The sequence below is a fragment of the Elephas maximus genome, chromosome 12 (assembly GCF_024166365.1).
Source record: "Elephas maximus indicus isolate mEleMax1 chromosome 12, mEleMax1 primary haplotype, whole genome shotgun sequence".
In the NCBI taxonomy this organism is placed as follows: Eukaryota; Metazoa; Chordata; class Mammalia; order Proboscidea; family Elephantidae; genus Elephas; species Elephas maximus.
The window spans coordinates 104,811,935-104,824,144 of record NC_064830.1 but is presented as its reverse complement, the minus strand read 5'-3'; the positions used below and the strand labels follow the sequence as shown (position 1 = coordinate 104,824,144).

The 12,210-nt window shown below is 47.1% G+C and overlaps 1 protein-coding gene across 3 annotated transcripts in view; it reads left to right on the top strand.

The window, feature by feature from the left end:
- GALNT17 (polypeptide N-acetylgalactosaminyltransferase 17) overlaps positions 1-12,210 on the top strand; it is a 542,269-nt gene that overhangs the window by 364,844 nt on the left and 165,215 nt on the right. Inside the window, exon 1 of one of the 3 annotated variants that reach the window (XM_049904711.1) lies at positions 8,311-9,273. The exons of the other annotated variants lie outside the window; for them this stretch is intronic. The gene's annotated coding sequence lies outside the window, so the exon portion shown is untranslated. Of the gene's footprint in view, positions 1-8,310; positions 9,274-12,210 lie in introns of those variants that run through there. 3 annotated transcript variants of the gene reach the window in all.

Sequence of the window (12,210 nt, the reverse complement as noted above, 5' to 3'; positions counted from 1 at the left end):
TCATTTCATATTGAGGTCTTGATGTCATATTTGGGGGGCTCTAGAGATTCCCAAGGAGCCCTAGTGGCGCAGTAGTTAAGAGCTCGGCTACCAACTGAAAGGTCGGCATTTGAACCCACCAGCAGCTCCGTGGGAGAAAGATGTGACAGTCTGCTTCCGTAGAGATTCCAGCCTTGGAAATCCAATGTAGCAGTTCTGCTTTGTCCTATGTGGTTGCTATGAATCGTAATGGACTCAACGGCAATGGGTTAGAGATTCCAAAGGAGCCCTGGTGGCTCAGTAGTTAAGAGCCCAGCTACTCACCAAAAGGTTACCAGTTTGAACCCACCCAACGGCTCCGTGGGAGAAAGACCTGGCGAGCTGCTCCTGTAAAGATGACGGCCTAGGAAACACTATGGGGCAGTTCTACTCTGTCACATTGGGTTGCTAGGAGTCAAAAGTTGACTCGTCATACTCAGCAAAAAGAGATTCTAAGGAAAAGCATCCTTAAGCTCAGACAGTGAACCATGACCGATGCTCTGGCCTCTGTCCACCTGAAATGTGCTCCTAAGTTCTCTTCACCTGTCCAGATGTTACCTGCTCTTTTGGAACCATCTCAAATCCAAACATTTCCTCTCTAGGTCCAACCCTGACTGATCCATCCCAACTGATTGCTTTCTAAGGTCCCTGGGTGGCACAAACAGCCTGCACTCGGCTGGTAACCAAAGGCTGGCCGTTAGAACCGACCCAGGGGCTCCTTGAAAGAAACAGACCTGACGATCCGCTTCCGTGAGGGTTACAGCCAAGAAAACCTTACGGAGCAGTTTTACTCTGTAACAGATGGGGTCTCTGCAAAGTCACAAACCAAAGACAAAATCAACAACAAACCAATTGATTGCTTTCTCCTCTAAATTTCCTAGAGCAATTATTGGCAATTCATTGCACTCTCTCCTGTTACAGTCTTAATGTCTGGTAAAATATGTTTACGTGTTTATGTCTCATCGGAAAAAACCAGTCGCTGTCAAGGTGAATGCAACTCCTGATAACCCCGTGTGTGCCAGAGTAAAACTGCGCTCGATAGGGTTTTCAGTGGTTGATTTTTCAGAAGTAGATCTCCAGGCCTTTCTTCAGAGTCACCTCTAGGTGGACTTGAACCTCCAACCTTTCAGTTAGCAGCTCAGTGTATTAATGTCTCCTCACAGTGTTTAGAAAACTGCTCTGAATACGGGCCTTTTGCTCTATCACATGCTTGAGACAGTGTTGCTAGGCTCCCCGTGTGGGTAAATCTAACAGATATACTTTAGATCTCCTCTTTCTTGGCCACTGGCCTTACGCTGTTGGCCACTCTACCGCGAAATGCTCATTTCCATTGGCAACCACTGTGTAACCTCACCTGTGCTCCTTCAGCTTTCATCCTACCTCTTGGGCTGCTCCTGTCCAGTTTTCCTCCATCATTGTCTCCTAACTGTTGTTGTGATTAGCTGCTGTTTGGTTAACTCCAACTCATGACAGCCTTTTCATAGCAGAACAGAATGTTGCCCGGTTCTGTGTCATCCTCACAGTTGCTACTGTGCCGGTCCATCTCACCAAGGATCACCCACACCCTCTACTTCACCAAACATGGTGTCCTTCTCCAGTGGTTGATTCCTCCTGTTGGCATATCCAAAGCAAGCAAATCGGGAAGTGTGATCCACAGGGTTTTCATTGGCTAATTTTTAGAAGTAGATTACCAGGCCATTCTTCCTAGTCTTAGGCTGGAAGCTCTGCTGAAGCCTGTACACCCTGTGTGACCGTGCTGGTATTTGAAATTCCAGTGACATAGCATCCAGAAACATGGCAGCTACCACAGTATGACAAACTGACAGACGGATAGTGGCTCCTAACTATTAAATGTTGAAATTCTTCAAGATTTTCTTCTTTTCTCTATATTTTTTGCCTAGGCAGCTCCCTCCAGGTTCACATTTCAGTTACCACCTCTGTGCAAATGTGTTACAACTTCGTATCCCTTTTCTGAGCTCCTGACCCACATGTCCAGGTACCTATCAGGCAGTCCCTCTGGTCAACATGGCCAAGGTTTCAAAATTATATGTGGAATCTGCTCTTTTACCCACCTGCTCTGCCTTTGGGGTTCCTGGTAGCCCGTCATTACTCAGGCATTGTACCAGCTAGTATTCCTTTTTTTTAAAAAATGAATTTTATTTTTGTGGTCATTGTTGAAAATATACACAGCAGAACATGTATCAGTTCAGCAGTTTCTACATGTACAATTCAGGGACACTGGTGACATTCTTCAGGTCGTGCAGCCACTCCCACCCTCGTTTTCCGAGCCATTCCTCCCCCATTAACATAAACTCATTGTCCCTTAAACTTCCTATCTAACCTTTTGAGTTGCTGTTGTCACTTTGATCCCATATAGCAAATTCTTTAAAAGAGAACAATGCTCAAGGCAGACATTCTTTACTAAGCTAAACTATTGTTTGGTTTAAAGAAGAATTCAGGGGATATTTTTGGTTTAAGATTTGAAGATTATCTCAGGGAAATAGTTTCAGGGGTTCACCCAGCCTCCATGGTTCCAGAAAGTCTGGATTCCATGAAAATTTGAAATTCCGTTGGCATTTTCTTCCTTTGAACCAGGATTCTTCTACAGAATCTCTGATCAAGATGTTTAGTAATGGTAGCCGGGCACCATCTACTTCTTCTGGTCTCATGGCAAAGGAGGCAGTTGTTCGTGGAGGCAGTTATCCATGCTTTCTGTTTTCTTGTCCTATTCCTGACTTTTTTTTTTAATTGAACTTTAGATAAAGGTTTACAGAACAAACTATTTTCACATTGAACAGTTAGTACACACATTGTTCTATGACATTAGTTAACAACCCAACAAGTCAGTGACCGTCCTTATTTTAAATAGATGAAGTTCTCCCTCCTTGTAGCTTTTATTTTAGATAGTGGGAGGGAGCAGACAGCCAAACAAATATGTAAGTATGGAGATAAGCAAGCAAGAAGCCATAAGATGGTGACAAATACTGGGCAGTGGTTTTCAGAAAGGTGATGTGATAGAGAGGATCTGGGTGATCGTGAGGAGGGGACATGAAAGCTGAGGTGTGAAGGACAGAAAGAACCACCGTGCCCGGAAAAGGAGTGAAGTCCTGATACCTCCTACAAGATAGTTGAGCCAGAAGACATTACGCTCAGTGAAAGACCACACATTGCGTGATTCTGTTTATATGAAAGTCCAGAATTGGCAAATCTATAGAGACAAAAGGTAGATTGGTGGGGGCCTCGGGCTGGGGGTTAAGGGAAATGGGAAGTGACTGCTAATGGGTATGTTGTTGTTGTTAATAGGTGTGATGATTAAGATTATGTGTCACCTTGGCTGGGCCATGATTCTCAGTGTTTATATGTGATGGCTCCCATGATGGGATCTGCTGTGAGTAGCCAGCCAGTTGAAAGGGAGTTTCCTTGGGGGTGTAGCCTGCATCCAAAAGTAAGCAGACAGATGTTTTGGCTATTTGCTCGCCCTGGATCTGTGGCTGCCTCCTGTTCACCTGACTCCGGTTCTTGGGACTTGAGCTATCACCTTATCTGCCGATACTGGGATTCATAGATCTTCACAGCCTGTAAACAGAGCTCTGCTCTCAGACCTGCCGATCTTGGGTTTGCCAGCCGATGCAGCTTTGTGAATCAGGAGAAGCCTCTGTCCTGATCCATGGACTTGGAACGTTTCAGCCTCTACAATCGAATTGAGCCATATCTTTGATATATATTTATACAATTTCCTGGTTTTGCTTCTCTAGAGAACCCAGCCTAAGACAGTTGCCATCAAGTCTGCTTCAGTTCATGGTGACCCCGTATCCAAAAGAACAAAATGTTACCTGCTCCTGTACCATCTTCATGATCACTGGTGTGCTCAAGTCCTTGTTGTGGCCACTGTGTATTTTGAGTGCCTTTCAGTCTAGGGGGCTCATCTTCCAACACTGTTTTGGAAATTTATTGTGATACATAGGGTTTTCATTGGCTAATTTTCAGAAGCTGATCACCAGGCCTTTCTTCCCAGTCTGTCTTGGCCTGGAAGCTCCGCTGAAACCTGGGTTGGTAACCCTGCTGGTATTTGAAATACCAGTGACATAGCTTCCAGCATCATAGCAACACAAAGCAACCACAGTACAACAGACTGATCAACGGATGGTGATTTTTTTTGTTACAGGGGATAAAAGTATTCCAAAATCAATTGTGGTATGGTTGCATTAATCTAAGAATATACTAAAAACCATCGAATTTTGTACTTTAAATAGGTGAATTATATAGTATGTGAATTATATCTCAAAAAAGCTGTTATTAAGAAAGAAGGACCACCATGTTGAGATTGGAGGCAAAAGCATTCATGGCAGAGAGAACAACGAAAAGACCTTGAGGTGGGAGGAAAATTTTGGAGTTTCCAGGAAGCTTACTGAGGTCTGTTGTGTGCTCTGGAGTGATGGTGTGGGATGGAGGTGAAGAGGTGGGCAGGACCCCACCATGGAGGAAAGCCAGAGACTGGGACTGGATTTGTGTCCTAAGTGGGCTGGGAGACCGGTGGGTTCTAAGCAGGAACATGACACAATCTGGTTTAAAAAGATCCCTCTGGCTCTTGTGTGGAGAATGGATTGAAGGGGGCCCGAGTGGAGGCAAGGAGCCTGGGACAGAGGCTGCTGCTGGAGGCCACGCAGAAGACGATGGTCTGACTAGTGTGGTCCTGGTAGAAATGACGAGAACTGGGTACATCTGGGATGTGGTTTGGAGCTGCAGTTAACAGAATGGTCGTTAACTGTATGGATGCATTAAATGTGAGGGGTGAGGAAGAGGGTTGAAGGTGATCCCTAGACCCCTGACATGAGCAGCAGGATAGAGGGGAGGGCTGTCATTTACTGAGGTGGCGAAGACGTGGGGGGATGTCAGTAGGGGTGGGCCGAATTAGGAGTTCTATTTTGACTATGTGAAGTCTGAGGTATCTATTGGATATTCACGTGGAAAAGCTGAGTAGTCATTCGGATATATGAGTCAGGAGAAATCAGGGCTGAAGGTGGAGATTTGGGCAAGTAGTGTTATTTGAATCAATGGCATTGAATCACTTAGGAAAAATATGTACTTATACTGAGAAGGGGCAATGGTGATTCAGTGGTAGAGTTCTCGTCTTCTGTGTAGGGGACCCAGGTTCAGTTCCTGCCAAAATGCTTCATGTTCAGCCACCACCTATCTGTCACTGTGTGGCTGGGATGCTGAACAGACTTTAGCGGAGCTTCCCGACTAAGATGGACTAAAAAAAAAAAAAAAGATGGACTAGGAAAGAAAAACCTGGTGAACTACTTTAGGAAATCAGCCAGGGAAAACCCTATAGATCACAACAGTCCAGACCACAACTAATCGTGGGGAGGGTGCAGGACCAGGCAGTGTTTTATTTTGTTCTGCATGGAGTCACCTTGAGTTGGGGCCACCTCAGTGGCAATTAAGGACAACAACGGCATACAGGGAGAAAAGGAGACGCCACACAGAGCCCTGGGAAATGCTGACATGTTGAGGAGAAGGTGCCAGCAACGAAGACTGAAAAGGAACAGCCGCGAGGGAGGAGGAAGCCCAGGAGAGTGAGATGTACCCTCAGCCAAAAAGGGGAACTGAGTGGCTCTACCACCTATCCAGTGTCTTTTGACCTGGGGCTGCCCTAGCAAAGTCCCACAAAGGGGTTGGCTTTAAACAACAGACATTCATTGTCGCACAGTTCCGGACTTAGATGTCCAGTCAATGCATCAGCCCAGCTGTGCTCCCCGCCGCATCTCTGGGGCAGATCCTTTCTTGTCTCTCTGAGCTTCTGGTAGCCCCAGCTGGTCCTTGGCTTGTTCACCTTCACGTGGTTGTCCTTCCTCTCTGCATCTCTCCTCTTTTTTAAGGACACCACTCAGGTTGGGCCTACCCAACTCCAGCATGGCCACATTTTAACTGGCAGCATCTTCAAAGACCCCATTTGCAAACAAGGGCATGTCCACAGGCATCAGGGTTGAGGACCTAACATCTTCTGGGGAACACACTTCAATCCAGTTACACAGGTAGAATGCACCCTTGACACCTCCCCGCCTCACCCTCTGTCCTGTCAACTGTAGGTGCTCTGTGTCCCGAATCTCTCTCAAATCTCTCCACTTCCCTGTCATTCTGCTGCAGGCAAACTATTCCCGACTGTTGTCACTGCCCACTTGGCCTCTGCTGTAACCCTTCCGACTGCTGTACGTCCATCCTCTCCTGACATTCTCTCAGTCAATCCCAAACTGCAATCCCTGGACTTTTTGTCAAAGTGCACATTGGATCACACTCTACACTAGCATACTTAAACATTCTCACACTAAATAACGTGGTGGCTTCCCTTGGCTTTTAGGATTAGGAGTCTAATCCTTTACTTGGCCCACAAAGTCCTGCATGCCCTAGTCTTATCTACCTCTCCAGTCCAGCTTGAACAGGGCCACCCATCACTGTGTTTGCTCTCACCCCACAAGCCCACCTCCTCCTGCCAAGGGCCTTCGCACACGCTAGTCCCTTTACCTGGGACATCTCTTCCTTCTTTCCCCAGTTAATTCCTTCTCATCATTCAGGAGGCAGCGCTTCTAGAGAACCTCTAGGGCATTGCCAAGAGGTCAGATTCCTCCATTATGTGCTCATACAGCTCCATATGGAGTCCCGAAGTTAACACACTCAGCTGCTAATCAAAAGGTTGGCGGTTCAAGTCCACCCAGAGGCACCTTGGAAGAAAGGGCTGGCAGTCTACTTCTGAAAACTCAGCCGTTGAAAATATTGTGGAGCACAATTTTATTCTGACACGTGCAGGGTCACCGTAGTTGGAATTGACTCAAGAGCAACTGACTAGAGCCCCGTGCATGTCTCCGTCAGAGTGTCCGATCCCAGTGATTCTGCAGGTAGTTGTGTGCTGATTTGATTAGGCTTCCCACTGAATACAAGCCCCTTGAAGGCTCTTCAGGGTGCCTGCCTTCAGAGGACTTAGTCAAAGAACCAAGGACAGAGAGAGAAAGAAGTAATGAATTAAGCCTCTCTGGCATTGAGCATCATATCTGGGATCATCCAGCCCAACCCAACATTTCGCTTAGCTCCTCAATACCCATTATATACACCAAAAATGTGGAAGCCACAGGCTTCGTCGCTCCCTTTACGCTCTCTCTATGCCTCTTGGCTCGAGTGAAACTAAGAATCAGAACCAAACAGGAGGACTCCATCTTGGGCAGTAGAGCCAACCAGTTGTCATCTAGTCAACTCGTGACTCATGGCAACCCCACGTGGGTCAGAGTAGAACTGTGCTCCACAGGGTTTTCAGTGGCTGATTTTTCAGAAGTAGATCTCTAGGTCTTCCTCCCACAGTGCCTCTCCGACTTGAACTGCCAACCTTTCGATTAGTAGCCGAGTGCATTAACTGTTTGTACCTCCCAGGGATTCCTGGACAGAAGAGCAGTAGAAAGAAGGCTTTAACAGGCAAGTTGAATGTACCAGAGGGTCTAAAGTTAGGTCTCCACCCTTCCTCTTTCCTTGTGTACCCCCCACCTTGATATATATAGAGTTTTAATACCAAATTTTTTTGTTTATACAATGATTAGACTGGACTATAAGACATTAAATGGTGCTCATGAAGAGAGTGCGTCTTAGCTCAAGTAGATACATGAGACTCAATGGGCAGCTCCTGTCTGGAGGCAAGATGAGAAGGCAGAAAGGGACAGGAGCTGGTTGAATAGATGTGGGAAATCTGGGGTGGAAAGGAGGAGTGTGCTGTCACATTATAGGGAGAGCAACTAGGGTCTCATAACAATGTGTGTATAAATTTTTGTATGAGAAACTAACTTGAGCTGTAAACTTTCACTTAAAGCATGATAAAAAAAAAAAAAAGAGAGAATTAAATTGAGCCAAAATGATGAAAACACTTGGTGTTTATGAATACCACCTGGGTGATTTCTGGAGAGAACTTTGTCGTGAGTCCGGATAACCTCTGGGATGGTTCTGCTGGAACTGTCTTCCCGAAGGGGACACTCATTCAAGGTCCATTTTCACCCTCCAAGTCTGAATTTTTTATGGGCCGGGCTCCGCATACCAAGACAATTCAGCTGGCTTGTGCCTGTCGATGCAGCTGGGCCTGAGCCAATGTGTTGCCGAATCTTTGGTTTGAGCATTGTCTCTTTAATGAAGCAGTAATTTGCATCCCCTAATGAGTTGGAATCGACTTGATGGCAACGGGTTTGGTTTTTTGGTTTTTAATTACCTATTTAAGGAGCCCTGGTGGCACAACAGAGCCCTGGTGGCCCAGGGATTAAGAGATTGGCTGCTAACCAAAAGGTTGGAGGTTAGAATCCACTGGTGGCTCGTTGAAAACCCTATGGGGCAGTTCTATTCTGTCCTTTAGGGTCGCTATGAGTTGAAATAGACTCGACAGCAACGGGTTTGGTTTTGATTTGGTGGCACAACAGAGCCCTGATTCAGTAGTGGTTTAGCATACAGCTGCTAATCAAAAGGTTGGCAGTTCAAATCCAGCAGCCACTCTGGGGGAGAAAGACGCGGCAGTCTGCTTTCGTAAAGATTGCAGCGTGGGAAACCCTATGGGGCAGGTCTACTATGTTTTATAGGGTCACTATGAGTTGGAATTGACTCGATGGCAATGGGTTTTTATGGCACAGTGGTTAAGCACTCGGCTGCTAAACGTAAGGTCAGTGGTTCAAACTCACTCAGTGGCTCCATGGGAGAAAGACCTGGCAATCTGCTCCCATGAAGATGACAACCAAGAAAACCCTACGGGGCTGTCCTACTCTGTCCCATGGGGCTGCTGTGAGTCGGAATCAACTCGATGGCACCCAGCAACAACAATTACCCGTTTATGACCTGCCAGCTTGGTCTTTCCTGATGACATGTCCAAAGTAAGCCAGCCAAACTCACCAATCCTTGCTTCTAAGGAGCATTCTTGTTGTATTTCTTCTAAGACTGATTTGTTCATTCTTCCGACAGTCCACGGTATATTCGATATTCTTGACCAACACCACAATTTGAACGCATCAGGAAAGACCAATCGCTAGAGAAAGACATCATGCTTGATAAAGTAGAGGGTCAGCGACATGAGGGAAACGCTCCATGAGGCAAACTGACACAGTAGCCTGACTATGGGCTCAAACATACCATGATCGTGAAGATGGTGCAGGACCGGGCAACGTTCTGTGCAGTGACGCATAAGATCACCAGGAGTCGGAGGGGACTCGATGGCAACTAACTACAACAGCCTTCCAGGTAAAATAATGTTCTAGAACGTTGCATACTCACCCATGGGAAGGAAGGAGCCGCGTTGCAGGTGCGTATGGCAGGAAGGGTTTGAACGAGGGATGAGGGACCACGGGGAAGCTTCTCCTTGGGGAAGGAGCCTAATTGTTTTCAGCCGGGGCTTTGCAAGCTGCATACATCTTGCATCAGCGTTCAGCGCACAGACTTTGTTAAGCCCGTGTGACAGGATAATCCCCTTTGTTGAAAGCCCGAGGAGGATATTTTCTGCATTATTAGACAAGTCAATGAAGATAAAACAAAATATTAACTCTTTTAAGCTGTACTAGTCCACCCCAAAGAAATGAAGCCACCGCCTTCTAATTTTGCCGCCCTCCCTTGTTCTAATGAGGTGGAAGCTGAGCTTCTCAGGGCCGAGCTGTGGGGTTTTGAGGGGCTGCAGCGCCTCAAGGTGTGCAGGCGGCACCTTCCCTGGCTTCACACCTTCCCCTGGGGTGATTTTTAGAGCCAGAACCTGGTTTCCAGGCAAGGAAAGAAAGAAATGAAACCTAAATGAAGACCCGTAGGGGTGTGACATTCATCAGAGTATTTAAAAAAAAAAAAAAAAAGGCGTTTTTGGTCCCTTTTGCAATTATGTTAAGCCAGCTTATCCTGAGTCTCGGCTTTGGCAACTTAGAAATATTAGAGCAATTCAGCACTAGGATTCTGTCATGCCAGCCTTGCTGGTCCCATATTTTATCGGTGACACTGTGTAATTTCCAATTGGCTTTTTAAGACAGAAACTCTGCCGCCATCACCTCGTCAGCGATAACATTTGCCCTGCTTTCCGGGGGCCTTCGTGACTAGAGCAGTCATTAAAACCCAGAGATGGAACACAAGCAGCCCTTTATGGCTGGTCAACTGAGCCAGGGGCTGTTTTATGAGAGATGCTGTCATTGTTGGTTTAGGTGATTATTCCTGGTCCCTGCCTGCACTGGACTTGATGAGCTGTGGGTCCTAGTGGCCCCCTGTCTTCAGGGCTGTCCTGGTCGGCTGCCTGCCCTGTTTTGTAGGTTAAGAATCTGTGGGAGGTATTACAATCTCCCACCCTTACGTCCATCCAGAGGACCATCTTCCCTCCCGGTTACATCACTCACACCCGGAAGCTACCTTGTGATATGGTCACTAACTTTAAAGGTCTCTGCTTATAGTCTCTTGTCTGGGTCTGCAGCTTCAGAAGCTCCCGGGAGAAGACCATACACATGTTAATGTGTGTATCATGTGTGTGTTTGTGCGTGTGTGCATGTGTGTATGTGTGTACGTATGTGTTCAGCTGCTTTAATTCTCAGCCACTTGCCTGTCCATTTAGCTAGCTCCCTCTCTCTGTTAATACATGTGCTAAGCACTGCTCTGGGGTTTATATTTGCTATCTTATTTAATTCACCCAAGAGTGTTAATTATCTCCATTTGGTAGCTGAGGAGACACTTGGCTTCTCTGAGCCTTAAACTCACCCAGAGTCACATAGCTGATAAATTTCAAACCCAAGCCTGTGTGTCTTGGTTTGGAATGCCCGCAAGGAGCATGGTGCTGGGATTTGGGGGCGAGCAGTTTGTTGGGGAGATGATCCCAGAAAATGCTGAGTGAGTAGGGGAAGGAGGCAGGTTGTTGATGTTGTTGTTAGTTGCTGTCAAGTTGATTCCAACTCACGGCAACCCTGTGTCCACAGAGTAGAGCTGCTTCTTGCGGTTTTTCAGAAGCAGATCACCAGGACTGTCTTCCCAGGCGCCTCTGGGTGAATTCTAACCGCTGACGTTTTGGCTGATGGTTGAGCGCTTAACCGTTTGTGCTTAAGGAGGCAGGAGAGAGGAGCAGATCGGTGAAAGGTGCCTTCGTGAGTGGGCCGCTGCCATGCCTAGCCAGCTTGGGACCCATCCTCCTGTGTGTCATTGAGGTCACCCTTCCTTGCCTGGCCGTGTTGAGATGTGACTTTGGGCAGTAGCTTAGGGGGGTGCTTTGTCCCCGGCTCCCTTCCAGTCCTCCTGTGTGGACAGACCCTGACGTCTGGCGCCTCTGGTGAGCCTCATTGCCTGGGCCTCAGAAAGAGCTGCAGGCTCCCCACCAGCCTTCCAGGGAGGTGCCGTGTGAGGAAATATCGGCTTGGTCGCTGGTGGACAGTGAGGAGGCAGCTCTGCTTCCAGCACCCCTTTGAGACTGGTGTAGGAGACTTTTGAGGTTGGGGGTGCTATCTTTTTTTTAATTGTAGTAGAAGTATACATAACAAAACATTTGCCAGTTCAGTCGTTTTCACATGTATAATTCAGCAACACTGATTACAGTCTTCACAGTGTACAGCCATTCTCGTATCCCTCTCTGACTTATTCCACCACCATGGACAGAAGCTTCGCGTCCTCTCGACAGTAACTCCTGAGGTTGGGGCAGGTCTTGAAAGCCCTCAGTTCCGCCACCTGGGACATGGCCACACTGGCTGTGCCCCATTTATTCTCGTGGTGAACCACGCCCCGTAGCACCCTGGGCTTCATCTCTCTCCATTCTGAGAACCAGGTACCAACTTGGCTCCCTGGGTGTGTGTTGTGGGGGCTGAGGGGCAGGTGGGAGGTGGGGAGAGACTGGAGAAACAGGCCCGAGGCCCAGGTCGGCCGTCAAGGGAAATATTTCACGTTGTCAAATGAGCCACAATTCCTCTAACTACGACCTGGCCTCCTCTTTTTGAGCGTTGTGATTTCCCAAAATGGCAAATGGAAACCGAAACACTACATTAAATAGCATTTCCATGCAATTAAAATGCATTAAAATGGCAATTACGTTTCACAAACACCCTTCTCTCTGTTCCTGGGTTGATGAAGCTGTTTGTGTTGTTTTTTCAGGATGATTGTTGTAACTAAAGGCTGAGTTTTCTTTTTCCTGATTGAGACATTCCATGGGGGCAAGGAAGCCTGAATCCCAGATCT